This window comes from Falco rusticolus, chromosome 1, assembly GCF_015220075.1.
Source record: "Falco rusticolus isolate bFalRus1 chromosome 1, bFalRus1.pri, whole genome shotgun sequence".
NCBI lineage: Eukaryota > Metazoa > Chordata > Aves > Falconiformes > Falconidae > Falco > Falco rusticolus.
In genome coordinates, this window is record NC_051187.1 from 41,483,601 (window position 1) to 41,511,208 (window position 27,608).

A 27,608-nucleotide genomic window follows, 5' to 3' on the forward strand; every position below is an offset into this window, starting at 1 on the left:
CTTGAAATTCACTCTGGGCAGCATATCATGAGACTCAGCTCAGGCAGCTTCAGCTCTTTTTTTGGGGAAGAGCGACCCGTGTCCACATTAATGTTGGGGTGGTGGTGATGCAGGTGGGGGCTGCAGGAGTGAGCATGTGGCTGGAGCCCTGGAAGAGGGAGCTAGGTCTTATCTAAGGCAAAGAAAAAGAGTCTGGGGAAGCACGACCAAGCTGCTGTGGTTCAGTGAACCAGGCAGTGTGATGACGTTTCCCTTCCATCCCTGCCTTGTGATTAGTTTGCTCCGAGGGAAGCCGAAAGGCGGGCAGCGGGGCAGCAGCTGGCTGCACAGCACCCTGCGGGATGCTCCTGGGCTGCCCGGCTGCCTGCCCTTTTGGGGACAGGGCTGTGGGAATCAGAATCGTTGAGAGGCTGGAAAAAATCCTCAGAAAATACCTTGAAGAGAAAGTAAATTAACCTGCCTTTGCACTCCTCTGCCTACGTGTACTTAGACACCTTTCGTGCCTTAGCCTTCAGGGTCCTGCACACACAGGCAACTGGTGACCCAAACACTCCTTCAGGATGGGACAGAAATATGTCAGTAGGGAGAAAGAGAAGGAGGAAGGAGGAGGTTGGCAAGGCAGGCAAGAAGTGAGAAAGAGGAGTCCTGCAGTGATAAGGCAGGGTGGAGAAGCATGGCCAGGAAGATGGAAGCATGCTTGCACAGTGCCTTTCCCTTCGAAGGAGGCATTTGGTCCCGTTTGGTGGCCAGGCCCACTGAAGGCTGGGGGTGTGTTTGCGTAAAGCCCTTTTAGTGCACACCCCCCCCCCCCCCCCCCCCTTCCTTCACTGTGACCCCTCCAGGTCCTCTGGTTTGTTAGAGAGCCCCTGGGGAGCGGCAGAGCCTGCTGGGCACAGCCGGGGCTCTCTGCTGGGACTGGTGTGGGGAGCTCAGGGGCTGCGACAGCTCTGCCCTGGCGATGGGCTCCAGTTACCCTGACAGGGGCCAGCTCCAACCACCCACTGCTCTCTGCTCGCTGCCGAGGGCAGCAAGAGGCATGGCCAGCATCCTGCCAGCTTGCACCGAGCAAACAGCACTTGGGCCAAGAGCACTGCTGCTGATGCTTATTAAAGAGACAATCTCCCAGCATGTACTTTCCATGTTACACCTGTTTTTCACACCCTGGCTTCATTTTTTAAGTTTGTCTGTCTGAGCTTTGCAGAACTGCAAAAAGGTATTACACTTGTACTGACATTTTGGCCAGAAATCACATGTGTGAGGAAGAAGAGGAAAAGACTTGGGGGAAGCTGATTCCGAGTGTGAATGCGTCACTCCAGAAGATGTCTGCTGCTGTGCTGCCTGAAGCTGTAGCAACCAGAAGGCTGTGCGATTATGTTCATGTTGTGGCCTTCTTGCATTTAGCAGGGTTTGAGCTGAGGCAGACAACTCGGTAGAAAAGCAGAGTTTATCTGTGGCCAGGACTTGCATGTGGGCAACTGGTACTGGTTGAGTGTGAGCAGAAGCTGGCCTGGACTGTGCAGTGAGGGTAAGCCTGGTGAGCTTTCTCTGAAGCTTTTGTACATACTCAGTCCCAGTGGGATCCTGCCTGGCGTTCCCTGCCTCTAGCTGCCAGCTCCGGAAGTCCCGATCCTGCCCTTTTGGCAGCTGGGGATGCTATCCCTCATGCTGCCCGTCTCCTGTGGGCTCATGAGGTAGATGTGTCCCTCATTCGTTACCCTCCATGCCCGTTACTCAGTGGACCAGCTTGCCTCCTCCCCAGTTGTAACTGGCATTGTTAGCTTTTTAGCTCTAATAATCTTCATTTGAAGCACTAATGGATATCCACACAGATAACATGCTAATTTATTAGTTCGGCTCAACTGGGCTGCAGGATGAAAAATGATTACAGAAGACTTTTAATAAAATTCAAAGGGATTTTATAGGTCTCAAGCCACTTTTAAAATGCAAAAGAAAGCCAAGAGTATTACTTTGTTAACCCACATAATTCTATCCTGCCTAATGAGGTCTGGAGCTAATCTTCAGCGCTCTGCCCTGGGATCAGAATTATTGGAGCAGGTAAACACCGCTAAGTACTGCACTGCATCTTTGAGTTTTGGTTGCATTGTCACTGTGATTTTCTTTTCCTTCCCTTTTATGAGTTTTTCATAAAGCTCAGAATAGAGATGATTATGTAAAAACAAAGAGCTGGCTTCCTATAATGACTGCATGCAATAGCCTCCTTTCCTCTCTGCTGCTGGGGTTTAGGCAGTCAAGGAAAGCACGGTACGTTGGCTCGGGGGAGAGCGCCGGTCTTTATTTTCAGCTTGCTTCTCCAAAGTGATGTAGAGAGATCAGTCCATGAGGGCACACTACTTAGCTGTGAAACTCGTGCTACAAGCTCACTTTAGGCAATGTATTTCTTTTTCATGACAACTTCACATTTCTTACTCATTTTTGCAGAGATGTTTGTGGTTGGGGGTGGGGGGGAGGGGTGGTATACAAATATAGGAGAGAAATGATCTGCTTAATCCTGTGCAGAAGAGAGAAAAATCTTCGGAGTGTGGAAGGAATGTTTATTCTCCTGTGTGTATATATGTATTTATTTTTCTTTATTATTTTTTTTTTCTGGTAGAGACAATCAATGCAGTTTGACAGAGTCAGTGTCGAAGAGGACACAAAATACAGACTAAGACTACCAATTACTATAAACTGGTAACCCTACTTTGATTCAGTGGCATTACAGTCATCTACACCACCTCAAAACCTCCTTCCCAGCTAAGAAGCTGTAATAAACTTTGTTCCTGTCAAAAATATTTCAGCTCAGACCTTGCCACTGAAACCAAACAAAACATTAAGAAGAAGTCAGTCTTGTTAAAGGTTCCACTAAGTGCTCGTGCAATTCCCCACTGCCTGTATATGTTGTGATGAAGCTTATTTTGGGCTCTGTTAAAAACAAGATGATTGAACCCCAGTTCTTAGAACGGCTTGGAGAAGTTTGCCTAGGTTTCCAGAAAATTACACTGTTTCACAGTAGGCTCTACTTTGCTGGTTTCACAATGTGTACAACGCCATAACCAACAAGAAAGCAAAACTAGATGAGCATAGAGTTCATTTTTATGCTTGCTAGTTTAATACAGCAGCATGTGTCCTGTGTTCAGGGCAAGTGTTGTTAAAATTTATGCAAGATTTGTTAAGATTAAGAATTATGACACTAATAATTTTTTTCCTGACTGTTTAAGCGGTGCTTGTCACAGCAATCACCAAAGCACAGTTGCATGTGTGGGTCAGATGCTGGAGATAGCTTGGCTGAACCAAGTGACCTAGCGATTCACTTTGGTCCCGTTACTCAGTGATTATAGTGTGACCTGGGGAATATTAGCCACAGTCAAAGCAGAGGAGGTTAAGGTGGCCACTTACCAGGAAAATGTAGCTTTCCGGGTATAATCTGTTTACAAGCATTTAATTGCAGTAAATGAGGCAGGCAGAAGGTGAAGAAGATCTGAAATGCAGAGGAATAATAAATTGACTCATGTTTATTTAAGCATTTATATCTTCTGAAGCTGTGCTTAGCCTGAGGATGTATGGGGATTAAGACATGTTTGCAAAACCCCTTGTCGTCTTCTGCATCCCGCTTTTTGCCTTATAATGAAAATTCCTCCATCCACTTCCAGTGGGGTCTGTGCAGTTCTGCATCATTTTCTTTGCTTAGAATGTTCCCCGTGTGATCTGCACTGTTCAGTCCTGTACATTGCACTCCCCCTCCCAACCTGTTCCCTGTGCCTCAGTAAGTGCTGCTCTTTTAAGCCAGTTTATCTTCTCCCACCTTCCTTTAATTTGAGCGTAGAATTTCTATCTCAATGCCTGAACGTGTAAACTGGGTTGTATCACTTCAGGCTAGCTGAAACCTGTACTTTCCAGAAGGGTTCAATTAATTAAACAAGTCCTAACCCCAAATTAATTTTGAGCTAAGTTCTAAAATGCTTGACACAAAATGGATTATTTTCTTGAGTTTTCCTATTAATGAATCTACATTTAACATTAAACTAAAATCTAAATTAGTTTTTTTCCTTGTAAAATGTCAACATTTTGATTTTGAAAAAATGTTGAAACAAAATGTTCTGACATTTTGGAAAATCCATCTCCTCCCATACCAATTTCCCTGCCAAAACCCTATCATTAATTTGGTATTCATGAAAATACCCTAATCAGCAGTTTTAGGCCTGTTTCTTACAACCTGATGTAGTAGAGCTGTTCATCTTCTCCTTCTGGTTAGCCTGCTCATGGGTTACAAACCCGCTTGCATGTTTGGATTGCCCCTGGAATCGAAGGCTGGGCTGATTGCTGTAGGACATGCTAAATGGGACAAGTGGCCCTGCCACACAGTGGCTCAGACCTTGCATGGGGTGACTGCTGTGGCTGGGGGGGCTCTTGCACCCTGGTGTTGTCTTCATTGCAGCTGCTTTTGAGTAACTGTGTAGGAGCTTCACCTGCGCTTGACTGATGGACACTGATAAGCCTTGATGGGCCCCAGCAGGAGCTCCAGGAGCCTGTCTCAGCTCAGCTCAGGGCTATCCTCCTTCCGCTGTGATGCTGTTGAGTGTCTCTGGCTCTGCCTGGCCACGGGCCCTGCTGGGACAGGCATCACCTGTGGGCTGATGGTCTATCTCAGCCTGGACCCGTCCTCATAGAGGTGCCTGATGCCAAGGGCCTGGGCCTGCAGCTGCCCTGCCTGTTGCCCCATGGGGCAAGAGCTTTTGTTCCCCTGAGCATTGACTTGATGCTTGAATCCCAAAGACGCTCCTGACTCAGTAACTGAAGATCTACGAAAATGCTTCACCTTGTCAGGTGAGGAAATATTGTTAACTTTGTTTTATGGATAAAGAAAGGAGGTGTGTTTTCTGAGCTCTTGCTGATTTTTAGCAGTTGCCTTCGTTTTGATGACTTACTATGGCTCTCGCTTTCTGGTTACAGCCAAAAAGCATGCTCTCGCCACGATCTCCTGCACCCACCATGGACCCAGCCCAGCAGGGGTTGTGCAGCGCCATCCCGTGCCACCTCCATCTTACTCCCCAGGTGGGCTCCTGGTGCCTGCTGTGCTGGGAGGCTGCCGGCACTGGTCCCTCGCTGCAGTGCTCGGCCTTGCAGGATGGGGTGCAGCCAGCTCGTTTCATGATGAGCTACAAGAAGCACGTCAGCAGCTCCCAGCAACACTCTGAGGCTGCGACGATGTGTGGTGGGCTTCTTGCTTCAGCTCCAAGTCCCCTTTTCTCCCTGTTGTGCCAGACAAAAGGAGAGCGAGCAGAGAAAGCTGTCAAGTGCCTTAGTTATGATTCCATCAGCCCTATTTATGATCTCATGATTCAAGTGTCTGGCTCAGAGAGCAGCGGTGCTCACAGGCTTGTTTTGCTAACGAGCTCTTGCAGGATGGCTGCTGGAGACAGCCGCACTGGAGAGGCAAAAGCCTTGCGGTCGTGGCAGCCATGGCTGTCGAGGGAGCTGAGCAAGGTGACCCGCCAGGTGTCTCGTTCCTGTGATTTATCCGAGATCCGGGTAAACTTTCTCCCTTGACATTGTCCCCGACAGTTTGTGCCGTCTCTGCAGTGGGGGATAAAGCTGGGAGGAACAGGCGCTCCTGAGGAGATTTCCTAATCTCCCCTGGTGCAGCGCCGCCCTCGTTGGCATGCGCGGGTCTGATGGGCTGCAGCGTGTGGGTGGTCTGCACGTGGGGTGCGTTAAGCACGCTGCCAGACCCCAGCGCGCCTGTTAGCTGTGGCTCCCATAAAAGATGCATTGCACATATGGTCGGTACGTGCGTGCCCTGTTTGTATTCATTTATCGATCAGCCTTCAGGGGCAGCCACGATAATTAACCATCACAAATCCCCGAGACCCAGGCTTGTGGGGTACAGCTCTTGTTTATACATGCCCGACGCAGCCACGCCGCCAGCCAGAGCCGGCAGTATCGCTATCTGGGGACACCAAAGGTCCATCGTTATGCTCCACTCCTGATATCTGGCATCCCAAGCATTTGCATGTTGGTCTCAAGCCGGGGACATGTTCCAATGTCTTCAGTTAACCCATGGTTTAGCTCAGTTCCTATTAAAACTCACTAAAGATTCCCATACGTTTCTGCTGTGGCTGGACTTCCTCGTTTGCCTTTCGTTTTCTGATGAACAGATTAATCGCACGGGATTTGCAGTGGAAAACTAAGCCATGCCAAAAAATGTAGACAGCTTTGCAGGAGCAGACATTTCAAATTGCTGGGCTGCAAACGACTTGGAGCAACTTGTAAAGCCATCTGAAATGGAAATATTTTTCCTCATTTTAAATAGCTTTTTTTTTTTCCATGTTAATCTGCAAATGAAAAAAAACCAAACCCCAAATCTCCTGGGTGAAAAGGGGGTTGTTTGGCTTGGGCTGTGATTTTGGTGGGTTTAAGATGATATAAGTGGAGGCTCCCAGAGAAGGGAAATTCGGTGCCCTGTTTTGCACAGGGTCCGACCTTGTGCTGCTCCTTTGGTGAGCGCTGTCCTCAGGTGGGACCCAACCCCCAGGCCCTGCGGAATGGTTCCCCAGTGGTGGGGGGGTGGGGGAAAGACCTTTCTGGAGCAAAGTAACTTAGACACACCAGTGTAGTTCAGCAGGCTTGCTGCATGAAAAGGGCACTGCTTGTAATGGGAATTATCTGTGGAGCAGTGAATCCCAGCCTGCTTGGGATGCTCCTGCTTCACCTGCTGTGCCAGAGCAGAGGCTGGGCTGGGGGCGAGAGATGGACCCCAGCTTGTCCGGCCTCTGGCTGCCAGGTTTTAAGGTCCTGCCATGAGATTTGCAGTGTCAAAGAGTAGAGCAGGGAGGGGAAGTGAAACGAGAAAAAAAGAAGCTGAGAGAGTATTTTAAAGAAACGGGTGGCGCGTTCATACTGTAAGAGGCCATGACTGGACTCAAGGCAGTGCCCTGCTCCGATTTCCCTGATCCCAGGACACAATTTCTTTCAGTTCCTTCTAGACACTTGAGAACAGGGAAAACCAAAAAAGGGCTGCGATGGGCCCTGTAGTTACCTTCGGGAACAACTGCTTGGCCCCAGGTGGCGAGAAGCCCCCCCCAGTGCACGTGCCTGCCCGGCTCCCCAGGGCACAGGTGATGGGGACAGCAAAGGGCCCCGAGACGGCTATGGCAGAGCCAGGCAGTGCCTTCCCTTCACCTGACAGGGTGCGTGGATGTCGGTGTTAGAGTCAGTTTCTTGGGCTTCAGTGAAAGTCATCTGAACTTTAACGTGATTCATCTGATATTTTTTTTTTTTTTAATTCTGCTGGTGAGCGAAGCCCCACAGCAGTACACAGGGAAACAGGCTGTGCTGCCTGGCAAAGCCTGACTGGGACCTGGTCTCCCCGTCTGTAAAATAAAAGATGTCATCCGTCCCTGAGAGCTGTGAAGGAAGCTTGTGTAAGAACGGGACCTTTTGTTATTTCTCAGTGTGTCTGAGAAAGGGAAGGAGCATTTGGTCCCTCTGTTGTAAGGCCTTTTGGGTGAAATCTTTGTGGGTAGAGCTGGGTCTTATGTTACTTACCAAAAACATATAGGAGACTCTTAAACCTTCAGATACCCCTGCAGAAAAGTAGCCCTGGCAATGAGGGTGTAATTTAGGGATGCCATCTCTCTAAGCAGGTGTCCAGCTTGCCTTAAAGCATTCCCGTAGCATTTACATGAGCAATTTTCCTTTTTCAAAAAATATTTATTTATTTATTGTCTGCCTAATGGTTTTAACCTTATCACAAAGTACGATACCAGCACATCACCAAAGTATAGCTCGCAGTTTATTATTGCAGTCACAAGTAAGTAGTAAATAGCCCATTCAGAAAAAAAAATAAAAATGATACTTTTATCAGTCTGTCCACAGCATCCATATATCCAATTTGGGATTGATCAGTCATGCAGAAATGCTAATAACACTAAGTACTCTGCTTGTAGACTCCACAGAGAGAGAGAGGGTATGTGACCTCTGTTTGCCCCACAAGCCTGGTACTGTGCTGCTTCATTTGTTGGCAGGTTTTGCCTTAAGAAGGCAGCAGATGTGGAGCACGAGACAAGGAAGGGAACAGGATAAAGAATTTCAGGCACGGTTAAGAGAACTCTAAATGTGAGGAGATCTAACTTCCATCTTATCAAGTTATACCAAGACCTGGCGTAATTCCTTTCCAGTTCCCCGGTGTCAGACCTGAGGAAGAGAACACACACTTTTGGCCTGGAGGAAACAAAGACACCCCAAAATCCTACTGCATGGAGTTCCCAGGCATTTGCACATTTGGCTGTGCAGAGCATGGTGTAAAAACCAAGAACTGTCCACAGTGTCTTACCCTGGCTTTTCTGAAGAGAAGCTGTATCCTCTGAATATTGGAATGAATGGTTAAATAACCACTCCCTAGAGTCTTGATTTCTTAAACTTTACTGGAGATGGAAGGTTTAAACCTCCAGATGTTTGCTGTTTGTAATAAGGGCTTGTAGTTCATCAGTGCTTTCTTTTCTGCTGCTATGGAGAAAGGGTTGTCCAGGTCCCTCTGGTGTGTTTCTTGGTCATTCAATTCATTCAAATGGAGGTTTTAGATTAGGGTATTTCTGAGGTCTGAACTGACATGTGAGTCAGGTGGAATTTTATGCTGCAATGTTTATAAAAAGAAAAAAAAAAAGAAACTCCACTCAGCATTGCTAGAAATTACAGTAAATTATATACCTGTATCAGCAGTTTATTTGACAACATAACTATAGATTGGTGACAACTATTAAGGAAAAAAAAAAAGAAAAAGGAAAAAAAGAAATTTTGATTATATGTTAGCATCTCCAGGAATTAGAATAGATGAAAGAAAAAAAAAAAAAGGCTAAGAAACTAGACAGAGCCTGGATTTTTGCAAATGTTCTGTAAGAGTAAAGGGCTAAAATCTTCTGTTAAGGTACCTGAAACCCAAGATCTCATTTTTCTTTATTATAACTATGTCCCAATGTTGAGAATAGGACACCTCAGAGTGAGAGTTTCTTCGTGGCTCTACAAAGACCGGGATGCTGTGGCAGGAGGCACAAAGGCACAAGGCATGTGTTGAGAACATAAGTGCTACCACCAGCCGTACTAACCTCCCTAGGGTTTTACAATGAATAGAAAAGTGCTTGGGAATAATAGAGCTGCTTAGTAAATGGCCAGTCTCTTTACTTTGCTGTGTGCTATCAAACAGTGGGGGGAAATGAAAATCAACCTAACAGCCCACTCTAAATGTTACATGTAACGATAGAGTGAGTTACAAGGTGTTGGCCTGCCCTTTCGGCAGACTTTTGGGGAGCCATCGCCAAGAGAAGAGCAGCGTGAACCTTTGGGAGATGGAACGGATGTCGCTCAATTGAGCGGTTTTGTAGTGGAAAAAGCTGTGTGTTTTGGCTCTTGAATCGGTGTGCTGGAGTTGTGGAGACCTCCCTGCAGAGGCAGAAAGCCTTGCCGGCGTCTGATTGTGATGAGCATCCATTTATAGGCCTGAAATCCCAGTTCAATCCCATAAGGGTGAGTGTAAGATATTTTCCAATTGATCCATTCTGGACAATTTTTTGCTGCTGCAGTATACAGAAGTGCTTGATAGAGGCTTATACTAGCTCTCAACCTAAATATTTCTGTTGGATTCAAGAAGCTAACTGTCTTTTTAAAATGCCTTTCCAAAATTGTCTGCAGACTCCTCCTCCATTGCAATTGATCCCAAATTTGAGCATCCCATGCATTTGTAACAGGTGCCATAGGAAACCTATGAACCTTCTTAAACACCAGTCAACAGCTAATACTGCAAAGATGTTACTATAAAGGGCAGCATCTTAGGATATTTAGAGTATTTGTTGGCTGAGCATTTTCTATTCTAGTAACATAGTGTTTCCCTTGGGTTTTGTTAGCTTGTTTTTCAGTGGGCTTCAGTTGTACCAAGGATCTGGCCTTCTTTGTATGAAAAATAAACCTGAGATTTAGTGCAAAGATTAATCTCCATGAGCTAGGGGAAAATTTCCTTCTTTCTGATAGACCCAGCCCTTTAAAGCCTCTGAAAGGAAACCAAATATCTTTAATTCCCAGGAGATCTCTTGGAGGATCAGAGCTAAAGCATTACTCTCTGAACTATCAGATACAGAGACCTCTGCATGACCCTTCGTGTTTCAGAGTCTCGAGGCTGTGGATTCTCCAGAAGAACCTATTTCTCCTATAACCAGGGGCTGAACAAGAGTGCACTGTTACAGAAGTTTAAATAAACCACATAAGGTCAGCTGCTGCTTAAATCTTTGCTACCAGGTCTGTAGATATTTTTGCTTTGTCTCTAAGTGAGCTGAGAATCCTTGTGCCAAAGGGCAACATGTAAATTGTGCTGTTATTCTGAAGCATGCAAGGTAATAAATGGTGCTGTCAATTGTTTTCACTCAAGTGACAGATTTATTCTCTTCAAAATGAATGACCAGGAATGTTTATTATTGCAAAAAATTCACTATGTATCATCTTGTGCCTGTTATTTAACAAATACTGCTGAAGTCTAATTGCCTTCTTCCATGGCCAGGTATCTATGACTTAATGGCTTTTTTTATTGAAGACGTGTAATTTACCATTGCTTTTGATGCGCCATCTGATTGAATGTCTCTGTGAATCACATCTGTAATCTAGCACCATGTGTCCCAAAGGAATACTCCTTTTCTAGTGATCTAGGTAAAACCAGTTGTTAGTTATTGTTATTTATTTTTTTTACACAAACTATTAAGCTTCTGTTTCCCAGTTTCTAAGTTGAAATTCCAGCTTTTGGCAGATGCATTGAAGTTCAGTAAATCAGTTGCATGTGGGAATGTATGATGTCTTATAGTACTACCAAGGAATGGTTTTAAATCTCAATAGTGTTTTTTCCAGATTAAACCTGGAAATAGCCTGGAATCTGATCCTGCAGTTCTGCCCAAACTCCCCTGGAATCCAGCTGCACCCCTTTCTCATAGCACCTTGTTTTCCAACAAGAAAATGCTGCAGCTGCTTAACAAGCCACCCCAGTATACAAACCTTAGCACTTCTTTAAGACTTTGTGATTTGGCAAAGCACCTTTTTTTTCCTAGTAAGTCTGTGTTCCAATTTTTCCAGTCAATATGGCAATCTTTTTAATGTTTCAGTAAACACAGGAGGTTAGAAAACAGCATCTAAAGCTGAAAAGCTTACATAAAGCTTGCACTTCAACAATATATTTTAGAAAGAGCTGGTTGCACACAAACATTGAAGTTAAGACTTGCTTCCCTTTTAAAACAATACAGCTCCATGTGCCAAAAAGGAGGTGATGGGGAGCAAATATAAAACTCCTGCCTGCAACAAACTTCTTGCTTGTAGCTACTGAGGTCTGTTGTGGTTGAGAATACAGTGAAGTGGTCCCAAAAGGTCATCAGGGATGCAACCAGAGGTGGCAGAGAGAGCCTGCGGGCTGTTGGCTGCTGTGCCCCCCAAGACAGCGCATTTCAAGCTTCCTCTGTTACTAAGGTTTACAGAAATGCAAGTTTTGTGCTGGTATAACGGGCTGAATTATACACCCAGTGGTTTAATCTGCAGTTGTTCTGAGTGCTTGTACTGACACGTTGAACCGTCCTCCAGTTAGAAATGGCTAATACTACTGGTATAGCTTATTTGTTGTCTTTAGTTGTGTTTTTACAACAGCATCAAACTATATTAGTCATCCTGGTGTAGTTACAACAGCATGGCTTTTCCGTGGAGATATGTTTTTAGCAAACGCTTCCCGCCAGGGCTTGCATTTGCATTTTGTTATTACAATAATGCTCCGTTAATGGACTTTCTCAAGCAGCAAAGGCCAAGGTCTGAGTTGACAGTAGATGGGGCTTAAAAAGGGGAAATAAGATGGGGAAATAAAAATAGAGGATACAAGTAGGACAGGAACTGTGGCTTGCATTGCAGATGTTCGGAAGTCAGTGGAAGCACTGAGGACAGTCCCTGAGCTGGTGTGCCAGTGCTGCTGGTATCCTCTGGGGCCGGGATAGGAGCCCTTTGGGTGGGGGATGTCTGAAACGGCATCAGTGGAGACCCCAGCTTGCCCGAGGAAGCACCTCTGAGGGTGCTCTGCTGAGGACGCTGGCTCAGCAAGCTGTTACTTTCAGCTTAAAGCAGTTTGCTAGCAAACCCCACACACGGATTGCTTTCTTCTGTTAAAACAAACATCTAGGAAATTCAGCTCCAAACTTTTGCTGTCTCTCAGCTCTTACCTTGCTCTGCTGCAATAACTATTTGATGACCTCAACAAAGGCCTTGAATCCCGTAATCAGTTCTCCAAGTGTGCAACAAAATCCTTTCTTTTTTCTAAACAACTATAAATAACAGGAGGTTGTCCTGACCCTTTATCTGTTTTGACAAACCGAGGGCCTAGACCTCCTCCTTCATGTGCTGATATGCTTTCGGGGTCTGAGGGGAAGATGTGGCCTGGCTCCCCAGGCTCCTGCCTTGGCCAGACACACTGTCCCATGCGGCTGCCTGGCCAGGCGCGGGAGGGAACCACGTCCCCAGCCTGAAAGGCTGCACTGGTGGGTTTTACCTGGGCTACTGCCAGGAAGTTCAGCTGGTTGGTCTGTGCAGGAAATTTTCAGCTCCTGTTTAGCCTGGACAAGGAGCTATTTGGAGAGTAAATGATCCAAACGATTCACTTGATGAGATGGCCAAAAATTTACCCTGATGACTTGGCACCAAGAAGCCGACGATGCTGCTACCCTTTTGTCCCAGCTGTAAGTCTGTTTGGTATGGAAGGGGTTAAACTGAAGCCAGTGACGTGCAAACTCAGGGGTTGCAAAGCATTTGTCTGAGGACTGGGACCCTGCTTATCATTACAGTGAAATATTATCCCTTCACAGTTAACAACTAGCAGCAAACCTGCTCATTGTGGAAGCAGTTTGGTATAATTAGCTGGTTAAAGAAGTCTGCCTATTGATTAACTGAACTAAATGACCCATAATTAACAGCACATCTGTGGAGCTAATCTATTTGTTGGTGTTTTCCTTCCCCTTAAAGATGTGGAACCTGCAGGTCTGTTCATTAGAGGGGACAGGTTGGTGAGGAGCCCATGGCCCGGTGATGTATTGGTGAGGAAACCACGGCCCCATGATGCGGGTTGGTGAGGAGCCCACAGCCCCGTGATGCGGGTCGGTGAGGAGCCCACGGCCCCGTGATGTGGGCTGGTGAGGAGCCCATGGCCCAGTGATGCATTGGTGAGGAGCCCATGGCCCGGTGATGTGGGTTGGTGAGGAGCCCATGGCCCGGTGGTGCAGGTTGGTGTGCCCGGTGGGGGCTGGGACAGGCCTGCTGCTCCCATCTATGGCTGCAGGCTGCCAGCACCATGCTGCTGCCCTGGGGAGGACCGGGGGCCTTGCTGAGGGCTGGCAGGGACACGTGCTGCGGGTCACCTCGGGTTTGCTGGTGGCCTGGCCAGAGCCAGCTCGGCCCTGCAGGCAGCCGCAGGGTGGGGGGCTCTGTGACTCCCGCCTGACACCCCAGGTGCGTGGTGCTGCAGGAGGCGCAGGCCAGGCCTGGGCCGGGGGGGACCAGAGGGACAACTTGGTGGGGTAGCTTGCGGTGTTGTTTCCTTGCTAAAAGCCGCCTGTTTAGAGCTGTAAAGTATGCCTTCATGGTGCACAGCCTCTATAAAATGTATCCAGACTGGAGCTCAACTTGAATAGTTTATAGAGGAGCTCGTATGTAGACCTGACTCTTACTGGCTCTCTCATTGCTGTCTCTGTAAAATGTTGCTTTCTTCTCAGACTTTTTCTCAGATATCCTATCAAACATGACGCCAAAATGAGCCCCCTGGCTCTGCCCCCCTTCGCTGTGATGCTGTAAACACTGAAAGGACTACACTGCCGTGGGGAGCCTGACCAGCCTGCACGCTGCTAGCTACTGCTCCACCAGCCTCAGCTACTGATAAAATTAAGCCACAGTTTCAAATAGAAAGAAAACAGTGATTATTCTTTGAAAACCAGCTCTTACATGCCTCTTCTTCCCAATCAATTCCCCAGAAAAACACAGAAGTAGGAATCTGACCAGGCTGGCTCTGGGAGGGTTGGGGTTAGGGTTAAAGGGCTTCTTAAGCACTAGTCTTTCCTTGGTTGGGCCCACTGAAATAATCAGAAAATATTTTCACTGACTTTGCTGGGTGTTAGAATAGGCCCCCCAAATCCTCATCCTCTCCGGCACAGTGAAAAGCTTTTGGCTGCGTGCTTTTCTGGCACAGAAAGGAGATTCTTTCTCCAAGTTATTTCCTTTAATCTCTAAAAACTTCCAGCCAGCTGCAGTGGAAGCTGCTGGCCACGGTGTTTGCTCTGCTGGTGTCCTCAACCTGAACCAGCAAAGGAGCCTTTCGAGAAAGAAAGGCTGAGATCTTTGTCCTTGCTCTGGTCCCACAGTAGTGTGAGGTGTCTGCTGGTCCATGGAGGGGGCTGAAACCTCCCTGGCCGTACGGCAACCCCCAGAGACCAGGGGGACGGCTCCCCAGCTCTGTGTTGATTCCAGCACACCTGGAGCCCGTGGGAGGGCTGGGGGGTGGGGGGTGGGGGCAGAGGTGCCCTCTGCCAGCTGGGAGCTGTGCCAGGGATGGAGGCTTCTGCCGAATGGTGTGGGAGGGGGAGGCACCCCCCTTCGGGCTGGGAACTTCATGCTCTTCCCTTCATCTCCGTCTTGTTCCAGGTCTTTAGTTTTCTGGGTCAAAAGGGCCTCCAGCTTGGGGAGGCATTTTCTAGCCACAGACCCCACTCTGATGGTTTGAACTGTGAGTTTGGAAGCTGGGCTTGTGTCCCAGCTGCGGAATGCTTCGGGGTGTATCTGCCCAGTGAATGCCTTACCGCAGAGGTGGGCTACAGGAGTTGTGTCAGGGATGTAACTGGGGCTACAGAAAAACGTTACAAGCAGTTATAAGAGAGCTTGTAAATGAACAGGATTGAGGATAAAACCTTGCAGCTGACTCTTAAAGTTGACTTTATCTCATTCTGTCCTTTTACCCTGCCTTTCATAAACATTGCCATGAGGGCATAGTTCTTTATCTCCGATTAATAGTTTGACATCTTTGTGTGAAGTCTGAACAGCAGAGGTGGCTCCAGCTAAGCATCTGACCAGGATCCAGGAGGTGTTTTGTGGTCGTGATGGTGGGAAGTAGGGGGACAGCAGGCTGCTTTCTTCCCCTGGCTGCAGAAAGCCATGGGGCTGTTTACATCACCTCGCTCCCTTGCAGCTGGAAATCCCCCCAGCAACTCACATGCTGCCTGTAAGCACACCATGACACAGTGAAATAACTCCCGGCAAAGACGCAAGAGAGAGCTTAGAGTTGCAGGAAATCTCACTGGGCTTCCCTTACACGCATTACATCCAAAACCCTCCAGTGAGGGATTGGACCCCAGGAAGGCAGGGATCACTAAGATGCTTGGGCTGGCTTGTTGCAGCCCTCAGTTGTAATGTTGCTGGGAAGAGATGAGATGTCTCCTCTCCCCTTCTTTGTAGGAGCAGTGCTTCTTGCTGTATTTGGTGCTTTTTGAGAGTTTGGATTTGCTCAGCATGGTGTAAGTGCTTTTGCTTTGGTGGCTAGGCAGTGAGAGACCAGTTGCTATCAGTAGCTTGCAGATCCTCCAGGCAAAACTTGAGCTTGAAAGTTTCTATTCCTTATATATGTATCCATTATAATATTATATATAATATAAAATATATTATTTATACATTATTAAAGAGGCTATGACTGTATCAGCACTCACTTCTTAGCAGATCATGATATACCTCATGTATCACCATATAGCATGTAGATACTCCACTTGAGTGCCTTGCTTGCATAACATAGCTTTAACAGCTATAACAAGACAATTAGTGCATTGTTCCACTTGAACTTTAACGTAGTAATTGGCAGTAAGTAATCTCCCTCTGATGCTATATATAGCCTGCGTGTGAATAAATACCAGAGCAACCCTGTTTGTGAAAGGGGGGGGGCAAAAAAAATTGCAGCTGCTGCTGGTGGCCAAGGGGGTGGATTTTGGGTTGATGTTCCATAATGACAAGGATGCTGTGGGTGTCGGACGTGGCCCAGGAGCACTGTGAGACCTCTTTGGATGTGGCATCCTGATCTGCTGTGTCTCTATACCACTCTGGATGAGCGAGATGGATTGCTTGGTGCCGTGGCCATCCTCAGAGCAGGAGACTGAGGGATCAGCAGCGTAGCACCACTGTGGTTTCTTGTGTGTGGGAGAGGACAGGGATGCCCTGGCTCTGCGGTACTTCTCCCACGATGAGGGCTGCTTTCCCACATCGGCAGCTCTGCCGTGGTTCCTGTTGACGCTGCCCTGAGCTGGGCCAATGGGATCAGAATGCTCCATCTCACTGGCATCTATCAGCATAGCCACCACAGTACGTGCTTGTCCCCGCGGGTGCTGTAGCCCGATGCTCTGCACCTGGCGGTAGGCATGGCGGGGTCACACCACCTAAACCAGCCCAGTCCATGATGCCCCAAAGGGAGGGGACAGATTTATCCCCCAGGCAGGCACTGGCAGGTACAGAAGAGATTCTTCTTCATCCTCCCTTCCTGGAGAGAGATTGGACATTTAGAAAGCAGAGATCCTTTTTGATACCCAGTGAATGAGAGCCTCGGGAGAGGCCAGCAAAGCCAGGAGCAGAATACCGATTGCCTCTTCCTCGGCATGGAGTGCTTAACCCCAAACACTTCTGCATTTCCAAATGAGTTTCTGATCCTCTGCTGCAGTGAGGTCGGTGGGGAAATACAGGCTTTAATGCGGCTTTGTGATTTGAGGTTCAATGTCTAAATTGTGCTGTAATGCCTAATACACCCTGTATCGGGGAAATACGTTTGTTTCCCGTGATGGACCGAGTGGATGCCAGCAGGCTGCTCCTTCCGCACCGGGAGCTGAGCTGCACTGCCCATGCACATTCCTGGTTTTCTGGAGAAACTGCTGCTTGTGTCAGGAAAGTCTTCCAGGCTGCCCTAATGGTGTTCACATGGGAAAAAAAAAAAAGGAGGGGGAGGGAAGAAACATTTTTAAACCATATCTTGCCTTGATCTCTCCGGTGATCATGTCCTGTCTCTGATCCTCCCTTCTGGATATCTGAAGCGTCAGTGGTTGGTGTGTGTTTGCTAGCAGCTATATGTTCAGCTTTATGAGATGCATAGGTATGAAAGGCTGTTTACCACAGGGAGTTTGTGATCTGGAGAAAACATGAAGTGGTATTTTAAGCAGTGCTGTTACAGGTGGGTTTATCTTGCCGACATGCTTTTGGGCAGAATCGGTTGCAGTATTCTAGGGCCAGGTGTGTAATTAATGATTTATCTTGTATTTTGCAGATTTTTACCATGTGGGCATCATAACAATGTTTCCAACTAAGGAAGGTAAGGAACATGTTTCTCTGACTTCTGAGGTGATACTCAAATGATGATTTAGATAGTTGGAGAAAGTTTCCCATGGGATTGTTCTTTGGCACGTGCATCATGGTGATGTTGATAGACAGCAGTCCCCAGTGCTGGGTATTGAAGCTGTGGCATGAAGGATACCTGTCTTCTAGAGCCTGTGCTCGGTGGGGAGTGGGGCAGGTACTCAGGGCACTGGTGATGGGAAGGCAGCGGTGTTTGGGTGACAGGAGCTGGGGGGTGACAGGAGCTGGGGAGTGCCAGGACATCATGCCCCAGCCCACCTTGCCCCTGGTGAGGAGCTGCCCTGCTGCACTGAGACTGAGAACCATGAAATTCCTCATCCACAGGCTGGCATGGATGGAGAAAGCGTCTCCTGTCTGCAAAGCCTCTGGCAGGGCTGAAGCGCTGCTGTGTCCCGGGGCAGGGCTTTAACCCCAGCACAACCCTCCCTCCTTGCTGCCAGCCGTGCCTGGGCAGCTGATGCTGTGCTTGGCCATGCTACTGCCGCCCGTGACCCCATACCAGCAGAAGGATGCGCCGGCTGTGCTCCCACCATGTGCCATGGAAAAAAACCCAGTGACTAATTCCAGTGTTTCACATCCAAGCATGGCAGGACCTGCTCTGCTTGGCAGCAGGTCTGCGGGTGGGCATCAGGTGCAACAGGGAGCAGGGGAATAGGAAGGGAAACGTGTCGGGAGCTCCAGGCACTGCTCTTCTTCCACCCAAATTCCTTTGGCAGCTGGATCCCCCACTGCTCTTGTTCATAAAAAGCAAATGACTTCTCAGATTTATTAGTTACCTCCAGGTGCAATTTATCAATTCCAGGCTGGGCCCTGCCCAGGCAGCTGGGGAGAGGCCTGTGTCTTTGATTAATGTGCTGTCCCCCACCACGGTGGCAGATTTCTTACTGGGGTTTAATTCTAACAGATTCTTAAAAATAACAAGAAGCATATTCAGTGAGCTGTTTAAGAGGATGCAGAGCTGAAGTGCAGTTCGTTCTCTAAAGCTCTGAAGTATTTACAGAAGGGGCTGAGGGAACCTTCATGGAAGCTGGGAGGGTAAAGGAGGATCTTGCTGTAAGGTAAATCGGGAAGGGTAGAAAAAGAAAACAAAACAAAAAGGGAACAATAGCTCATCATGGAAACGGGAGACTGAGGGGTTTCTAGATAAAGTGAAACAATGAGAAGTGAGATCTCAAATAAGAATAAGCAAAAAAGTTAAGGATTGGGCTCTTGCAAACAGAAGGGATTCCTCCAAACAATGCAGATTTTCTTTCTGAAATTCTTGTGAAAAGGCAGAGGGATGCTTAGTGGAAAGAAATAAGAAAAACTAGGATGATGAGTGGAAAAGAAGCCCCCAGACCTTGGGCTATAGTATGGAAAAACTCTGAAGCTCCTTTCCCCTGATGTTGTTCCTCTCCCAATGTGCTGGACTGCATCAAGAGGATGCCTTTTTCCATCTTTAGTTTCTTCTTCTTTTAGCCATGGCCAAAAATGAGAACATTACATACAGAGCCACGTTTTGAAGACCAAGCCAAGAAGAGCTCTTGATCCTTTGGCCCTTTTTGCACCAATGAAATTGTATTCACTTTTCCCTCCCTCCCCTATCCAAAGCTGTTTTCTCATGGTTTGGTGTCTGTGCCGGAGAGCAAGACAGGCCCAGACCGAGACAAGGGCAGAGCAGTTTGCTCTTCTCCAGTGTGATTAGGATGCTGGACCAAGATGGTTTGCAAAAACTCCATCAGCACCATCTTGTCCCCCCTGTGCCTGCGTGGGCTGCTGACAGCCCTCCTAGGTGCAGCGGTTTAGATTTCAGTGTGACAAAGTGTTTTCACACCCTTGTTAAGGAAGAACATCATAACCCAGTTAAAGGGCAGTATATCCAAACTTCCAATGCATATTTATACCATCTGTTTCAGGTGTCTACTTTCGGATCTTTCTATATGGTCAGTGTAAAAAAAGATAGGTATCTCTGGATGGTGACCCACAACAACTAAAATAAGACTCTTGTTCTCAGATATCCTCTCTCTGCACTAATTATGGAAGGAAGCTGAAGATGTTAAGCTCCTAGGTTCAGCACATGAAGGCTGATGCATGCAGGAGGGAGCATTAATACCCGCCTTGTTTTCCTTGATGCAGGCAGTGAGACGGCCAGCAAGTGTGCAGGTTATCTGTGGCCCAGCTCGTTGCTTTACAGCTTCACTGTCCTGTTTCCATATCTCCAGGGAAGGGCGCTGAAGCCCACACAGGTACTCATGGGCTTGCTCAGGCTGAACAATCTGCTCTGCTGCTGTTAATGCCATTCCCCCGTGCATGGTATCAGGACTGGCGGAGCTGCCGCGGGCTGCAGTGCCTCTGGCAGTGGCAGGAGTTACAGTGCCCAGCTAGTCACACTGGGACTGCTGCATGATGCTGTAGGAGGTGTGCTGATGCCTGGCTCCATGCCTCTCCCTGGGAAACACCTCTGGAGGACAAACCCGCTGTGGTCTCCCCTTGTGTCATGGCACTGTCTTCTCAGCTGCATAGCAGCAAAGTTGGCTTTGAGAAGGATGTCTAAAACATTAACATGCGGGAGTTAGCTGAGACTTGGGGCTGACATTCAGCTGCTTTCCTGCTGGTGGAAAAAGAACAAAACGGTGTGCCTGTGGGCAAGGACACAGCAGCACGGGGCAGATTACCCCCATCGTGTTCATCCTTCAGAGCAGGAATGTCACAGCTCAGAGTGACACAGCCTGGAGTTTCTCCCTCCTCTCACCCCACTTTGCAGAGCCATCTTTGAAGCCACAGTTGAAAATTAACCCCAGAGTTAGCCATTTGTAAACCAAGCTGACAGGAAATTGCTGGCTTTGTGCTGAAGAAGTCATTACCTTAAGCTTTATTGCTGTGTGCAGAGTTTACTTGTGACAAAGTAAATGTGCAGAGATGTCTGTAAATAGGGCTGGGATATTGCTGTGTTAACAGCTCCGTGGTAAGCTATCAATCAGCAGAACAGTGTGTAAGAAACCTTTAAAAGCCCCTGTTGTAAACACGGTGTCTCCCATGTGCACATGCACGTGAGCTTTGCACCCCACCAGCAGGTTCTTCCATTGCTTAATTAATTGAGCAAAGCTCACTTCTCATATGGTTTTTAAAGGACGCTTTGTAGCCCCAATGTGTCACCAGAGGTGGTGATGCCCTCTGGGAGCAGGGAGTGCTGGGCCATGGGTGGCCCTCTGGAAGAGCTTGGCTGAATGCAGTGTGAACTTTGGTACCTATGTTCCTTTGAATGGAACAGCATTGCTGTAGAGCTGGTGTGAGAGCCTGGTGTTCTTCGGGATTTTGGTCCCGTCTGTTCACGTTATGGCTGTGAAGGGGAGAGAGGTTTGTGTCTGCGGTAGCAGCGTAGAGGCCATTTAAAATAACTGAGGTAGCAAGATGCACTGCTCATGCTACTTCAGCTGCAGGAGAAGCTGTGCTGTGGGGGGAGACACAGGTACTGAGAATAAGTTGATGTCTGTGTGATTAATGTGTGTCTAGATGATAGAGGTGGTGCCTAGACAGAGCATCTCCTCTCCACCTGCTGTTTCCCTGGCTGCTGCTTGGGAGTTTCTGGCTGTGGGGCAGCTGAGCTCTCCTCCAGCTTGCAGAGCTCTGGCAGTCAGGAGAGGTGGGCTTCTGGCTTATCTGTGTTTTCTCAGGGTGGGCAACAGCCTGCCTTCACGTCATCTGAGCACTTCAGGATGTCTGGAACTTTTTATGTGCTTCTTCCCTTGGAGTCAGCTCCCTACTTCTGATTCCATTTTGGTTTTTGCCAAAACTGTGGCAGGCCTCTGCAAGCACCTATCTCTGGCTTTTCCTGGCTTTGCCACTTGTGGAAGTGATAAGGTCAGACAGAGAATAAAAACTCATTACCTGATGCTGGCTGGAGGGGCAGACCAGGGGAATTTGCCAGCATCGGCTGCGCAGGGCTGGAGTGCTGTGCTCCTGCCAGGGCAGTAAGCGAGGAAGCCAGAGCCCTGTGCTTGCCATTCCATAACGACTGCTTTGGCTGGGACAGCAGAGCTGGGCAGGGGCTTCTGCAGCTGCTGCAGCTTTGGGTGGTGTGGGAAGGGAAATCAGCCGATGCTGCAGATTTCCTCCCTCTCGGTCCTCGTTCTCACAGCTCTTGCCTCTCCCATGCCCAGATGTTGCAAGGTTTTGTACAGGCTGATAAAATCGAGTTTCCCCGTAATGAAACCCTGATGCTGGCCTGACAGGCTTGGTGCTGCTCCCACTGCCTATGACAGAGCTATGGGTTTGCTGTCTTCCACCCTTGGCTTGGGAATGCCCACGGCTCGCTTTGATGCTGGGGAAAGGCTTCATTTTTTACTCACTCTTCAGCTGCACTTTTCCTGCAGGCAAGTCCCTTTGGCACCCAGAGGGAATGGCACCCAGTCCCCTGCAGGAGAAGTCCCGCTGTAGCTCAGCGTTGACTGTCTCCATCGCTGGGCTCCCGGAGCAGTGCTGCTCTTACAGCCAGACACCTGGCTCTGGCTGGGGAGCGAGCCATGGAGAATTTGGCCCAGAAGCGTGCAAATTTCCCTGCTGACACAGAGCTTTTCCTTTTCATCCCCAGCCACGGCACCCCTGTGAGCCCAATTAGCCTGGCTCCCATGGCGCCAGTCTGACTGAGAGCTGCACCCCCCTTCCAGCTTCTCCTCTCTGCAAGGCTCCCTGACTCCTGCCTGAGTTTGTGACTGTGGTGCCGGCAGCCTCCTGTCCCCTCATCCCTGATCAGTGGGAAGCAAGAGGGCTTCCCTGGGGCCTCTACCAACCTCAAGGCATCTCCTGCAGGCGCTGGAAATTGTTGGCAGAACACACAGAGAGCTCTGAGGGACACAAAGCACGGCTGAAGCTCAGTGGCACTGGGACCCAGGTAAAACACCCCAACTTTCCCCACTCAGCAATGTGTGGGAAGGGTAGCCAGTGGCTCCTGGATCCCCCCTAGGACAGGGATATCTCCTTGCCGCTGCCAGCAGCGAGGGCTGTGGCGTGCTCCCTGCCCAGGCTTGGCCGCTTCCCTGGGACATGTTGACCAGGCAGCTGCTGCCCCAAGGGGTGCAGCGGCAGGAGCTGCTGGGGAACCTTCCCATCAAATGCTTTAAATCAGAAAGTGCTTACGTTTCCCTTCCAAAACTCAGCTCAGTGCGATAAATATCCTGAATTTTTATGCATTTGGAACTGCAGTTGCAACATTAGAACAGAACTGGGGGTTATGTTTTTTGTGATGGCTTTGCATGCTGAAACTTTGATTGGTTGTCACCAAAAGCACTTGGAAAATAGCTCTAGGGCTGCTGGGTTAAACTGAGCATAGTTTGCTCTGGGGCTGTGTGTCTGGGCTGCTGAGGAGTTCAGGAAAACTGTCTCCAGGTTTGGGGTCTGGGGGATCTGCAATGGCTTTTTCCATCATGGATCCTCCAGCATCTAATCAAGGCTGAGCACTCGTCACAGCCTTTCGTTCAGTTGAGATTACTTGTAGGAATCCACATAAAGGAGAGAGATGTTATTTTTGTGAACGTCTGAGGAACTGAATTGTCTCTGAGGCTGTTGTATCTCTGACAAATTTGGCTGAAATTGCCCAATGAGTTCAAAGTTGTTAAGGGAGACACAGACAGTGTGAATGTATGAGCCATAGGAAATCAGACTGACAGGCTGAAATGAGAAACACTTCAAAACTGCCTAAACAAAAAGCCTTCCCAGTGACCGACCTGACTTTTTATCCAGATGATTGGTTCCTAAAGCCTCAGGAGATCCTGCCAGCTACCCTAGACCCAAGGGGTCCCTGAGAGCCCCACATTGGAAAGAACTGCACCAGCTCTGCTGGCAGGAGAAGGTGCCCTTGGGATCAGCAAGAGACTTGGTAGCAGCTTTTCTTGTGGCCTCTCAAGTCTGGGAGAGTGGAAGCCCACAGCCAGATGCCCATCCATGCCATTACCAACCCACCCTGAGAGGAGACTGCATGACAAACTGGTTTGATTTGTGCTTCCTTTTGCCAAATGCCTTTGAAAAGGGATCTGACACCAGCCAATTAGACACAGGTGCAGGTTAGAAAAATAGTTGTAATAATGAATCTCCTTTTACTGGTCCCTTCTGCTGTTCCAGTAGTACTATTGCATTCATTCACAGGATGGTTAAGCTTTTAGCTAGTGCTCTAAGCGTTTTGTGCAGGGAGCTACTCACCATCAAAAAGAATGAATGACCCTGTTTCTCTTCCCTATCGTGGCTATCAACCAGAGCTGTCTTTGGCATAGCTTGTAGGTTGATTTCTGGTTGAACATTAGAGGCAGAATTCATTTGTCCAAATGTAGACATCTAATTGTGGATGTCTACATCTGAGTTACTTGTCTAGACTCTTGTTTATAGGAAAGAAATGGGCACCCCAAGGACATGAGTCATTGTATGCTAGAGTAAATGTCTAAAATAGGTCAGATGAATCATTCTGTAAATGGGCCTCTTTCTCCTCTGTGACTATAAAGGGAGTCCAGAGTCACCGTGTGGCAGGGGGAAAAAAGTCTCTAAGGTACAGTGACATGCATCCCATGTCAGAGATGTTTCTGGGTATGTGTAGTCAGCTGCTCTTCTGTTTGCACATCTTTCTGACATCCTCTGTCCACGTCTTTTTGCTCTTCCCGTGATAAATTAACCTGGGACTGAGATGCCATTTGGTTCCTGTACCTTTGGGCTGCAGTTACAACAAGGAGAAGTCCCAGGTACCTGCTTTTCCCCTCTTCTTGGGGTCATCAGGCTGCAGTCACCTTTATTCCAAACCTACAGCTGGGCCTGGGGCTCTGCTTTAGCTTCTTGTGCAGCCAGCCTCCTTTCTCTCTCTGGTGAAACGCTGCTGGCGATGGGCTTTCCCTGCAGCCAGGTACGCACTGCTGCGTCCTTCTCTGCGAGCCATCTGCAAACACTGCAGGTGTCCTCGCGTTCCCCAGCCCAACACAGCCTGCTCTGATTTACTCAAAGTTTCCTTGAGCTGCTGGTAAGCAGCCAGAGTCCCCACCTGGGCTTTGGTTGTTGCCCGTTCCCATTTCTGTTGTATCTGCTGGGGTGGGTGCTGGCACATGGTCAGGGGGACACACAGCAGCTCAGTGCCACCTCGGCGCAGATGAACTGCCCTAACTGACCCGTCCTGGTGCACCATCATAGCCAGGAGCTCAGGGGTGTCAGCCTGGATCTCCTTCACCAATCTACTCCTGTCTTGTTTCTGTTTGCTGGACAAAAGGAACGTATAATACTTGCAAATCCTTCCAGCTAGGCTGGGACCCTAGTCCTATAAATGTAGCATAATTAAGCCAGTGCTGTGCTGGTAAATGGGATAGTGCAAGGAAGGAAAGAAACTGTTCATAAAATGGTGCTGGAGAGGAAGGAGAGAAGAAGAGAAAACTGAAGAGTGGAGATAAAACTTTTGCTGCAGGTGTTTTCTCAAGTTTTGGCTGGGAGACAAAGGAAAACCCACAGACCATCCAGGTAAGCCCATTAGCCAGGTTAGCTGAGCGTGCTTCATTACCCAGTGGTGTTATCTAGGCCCTCTGGCCTCAGCAAAATCCTAAATTTATTCTTTTCCCAAATAGTGTTTTATTAAAACATCCACTCTGTGAGAGAGGATTTTTAAAAAACGTATTTAAAGAAAAAAAAACATGTTGGAACCTGGGAATGCTTTCAAATGCTGCAAGCCGCATCCTTGTGCGAATGCAGATGGGACACAATGTGCCTATGGTCTCTTGCCTCGGTGCTGCCGAGACTTTCCCTTTCCCTTCCCAGGCGGTTAGCTCGAGCCCTGGGTCCACCAGTCCAGCTCTGAGTCTGTGAGACCCAGGTCCTTGCACCCAGAGCTGGTGAGGGCTGAGGGACATGGGACCAGACCATGGGCTGTGTGAATGGTCTGGGTGGAAGGAAGAAATGAGCCTCTCCCCTGGAGACCTGAGCCACCCTTCTCCGCACGGGAAACAGCTGGGACTGGGAGCCGTTGGGTGAGGTGCAACAACCTCTCTGGGCAGGTTGGCTGAGTGCCTGAGCGAGGAACCCAGCTGAACTTCCTACCGGAGGAGTTAAATTGTGTATCACAATACATATATTCTTGAGAACTGGGCAGGCACAAGCGCTTGCTGGAGAAGAAAGCTGATGGAACATGCAAACTGAAACCACAGCGAGCCTCACTCTGCTCTGCACCATTTCCCACTAGGAAACTCCTGGCTGCAGCAGCCAGCCTCTGCTTGCTCTGCAGAGCATCGTTGTTTGTACATGGCCCTGTGGCAGGAGGCACTCCGGGAGGCTGCTCCCTTCTCGGCGCTCGCTGCTAACAGCAAACAGAGCTGGGATGACTCAGAGGTGTTTTCCCTTCTGTCGTGCAGGTTCAAGTTCAGCCGGTTAGTAAGGAGCAAACGTCCTCATCATTCATCTGGTGGTGTTCAGTGCTCTGATGTGAGCTGCCAGCTCCTGTCAGGGTCCTAGCAGGCTGACACCTACTTTGTAGCAAAACCCACCCTGACACCCTGACCAGAACGGCTGACATCCGACTGCACCAGCTGCCTGGCAAAAGGCCATGCCTCCCACCGGATAATGATGCTTGTCAGGACAGGTCTTCTCTGCTCTTACACCATTCCACACCACTTTGTCTAACTCAGCTCTTCTGATATCTTACAGGCCCTTTGTGTTTTATTCTTATATCCAGAGTTAACCTTACAACTAAAGCTCAGCAAATCTCTTGAAATCCATTAGCCCCTGGAAGCTTTCTCACTGCAATGGTACTGTGTGCGCTGTTGTCCTGCAAACACAGTCAGAGATTTTCGCTGATGCTGAGAGAGATCATTACTAAAACTGAAGCAGATGGTAGAGTGGGACTGAAGTAATACTATGGAGATTTTCCCAAGGTGTCATGTATTTCCCACCATTATGAAGCACTTCAATGGCTCACCTGAGGAGGTCACAGGACTTCCACCTTGGGAGGGTCTTTACAAACAGTGAACATTTGTCAGGGATGACTTCATTACCCAGCCCTGCCCCGGGGAAGGAGATGAACTATGCAGTTTCCTAAGGTCCATTCCAGTCCCAGGAAACCCAAGCAAGAAAGTCGACAGAAACTGAAAGCGGAGTCAGGTTTAGCAACAGAGAAGGAATGTTCAAAGAAAAGAACATGTCTCAGACACACAGCTGATTTCTCAGCAGTAGTGCTGAGTTTGACTAGGGCAAATCATTCCAGGTTTGGCATTTAAAATGCTCAGGCAACAAATTATACCTAATTCTCAGGGCAGGAGGGAATCAGTGCAGCGCCCTTGGGGCAGAGTGTGGGGGAGTTTGCTTTGTATCCTCTGACCCACACTGGGGCAAAGTACAAACAGCAGCTCTTGAAATTTCCTTCTAGCATTTAGATACTTCTTGAAAACCAATGCTGATATTAGATAGGGAGCTGTGGCTAGGCTCAATCCGATCCTAGGTTAATTTGCATTAAGTGCTTTTCAATTCTTTCTCTTTAACATCATTCTCATGTCTAGCCTGTGCGTTGCTCATTTCCTCTGGTGGAGAAGTGAGAAGCACATGCGGCGGAAACAGAGCAAGCCAATAAAAATGATGTGGCAGAGGAAAGGAGAGGAGCGCTGCAAACATTCCCTGTTTTGGCTGATAAAGGCATCCTCAGGAAGCTTGCATGTTGCAGGAGGCTGTCATTTTGCTGGGCTGGGGAGAGAAATGGAAAAAAAATGTATGCACAAAATAAGCATTTCCCCTTTTGTATTTGATTCCCATGATATTTTAGTACTTATTCTACTTCTGCACAACGTGAGGCAGAGATCCAGGTCTCCTGAAGCTTTGACAGGGGTGCAGGACTTCCAGTCTCCTCTTACTCTGGTCTCCAGCTGGGGGAAGCTGACCCGGAGTGAAGTGGGGGCAGAGGAGGCTCCTGCAGCTGGTGCTGCCTTATTTTTCAGATTGTCGTATTTCCCCAAACAAAGCGACACACTACCAGAGGGGTGCCCTTTCTGAACTTCTGCCTTTATTTAACAGGTACAGACCAATGTGGTCAGTGAAATCACACCCTGGAGTGCCACGCTGTGCATCACTGCTGGGTGCTGCTGGGTCGAGAATCCAGCAGAGGAAGACCCCGGCCACCCCCAGGCTGGTCCCAAGACCTGGCTGAGTGCCGAGCCCTCGTACGAGTGGCTGCCGTCAGGCTGTGTGGCTTTCACCCA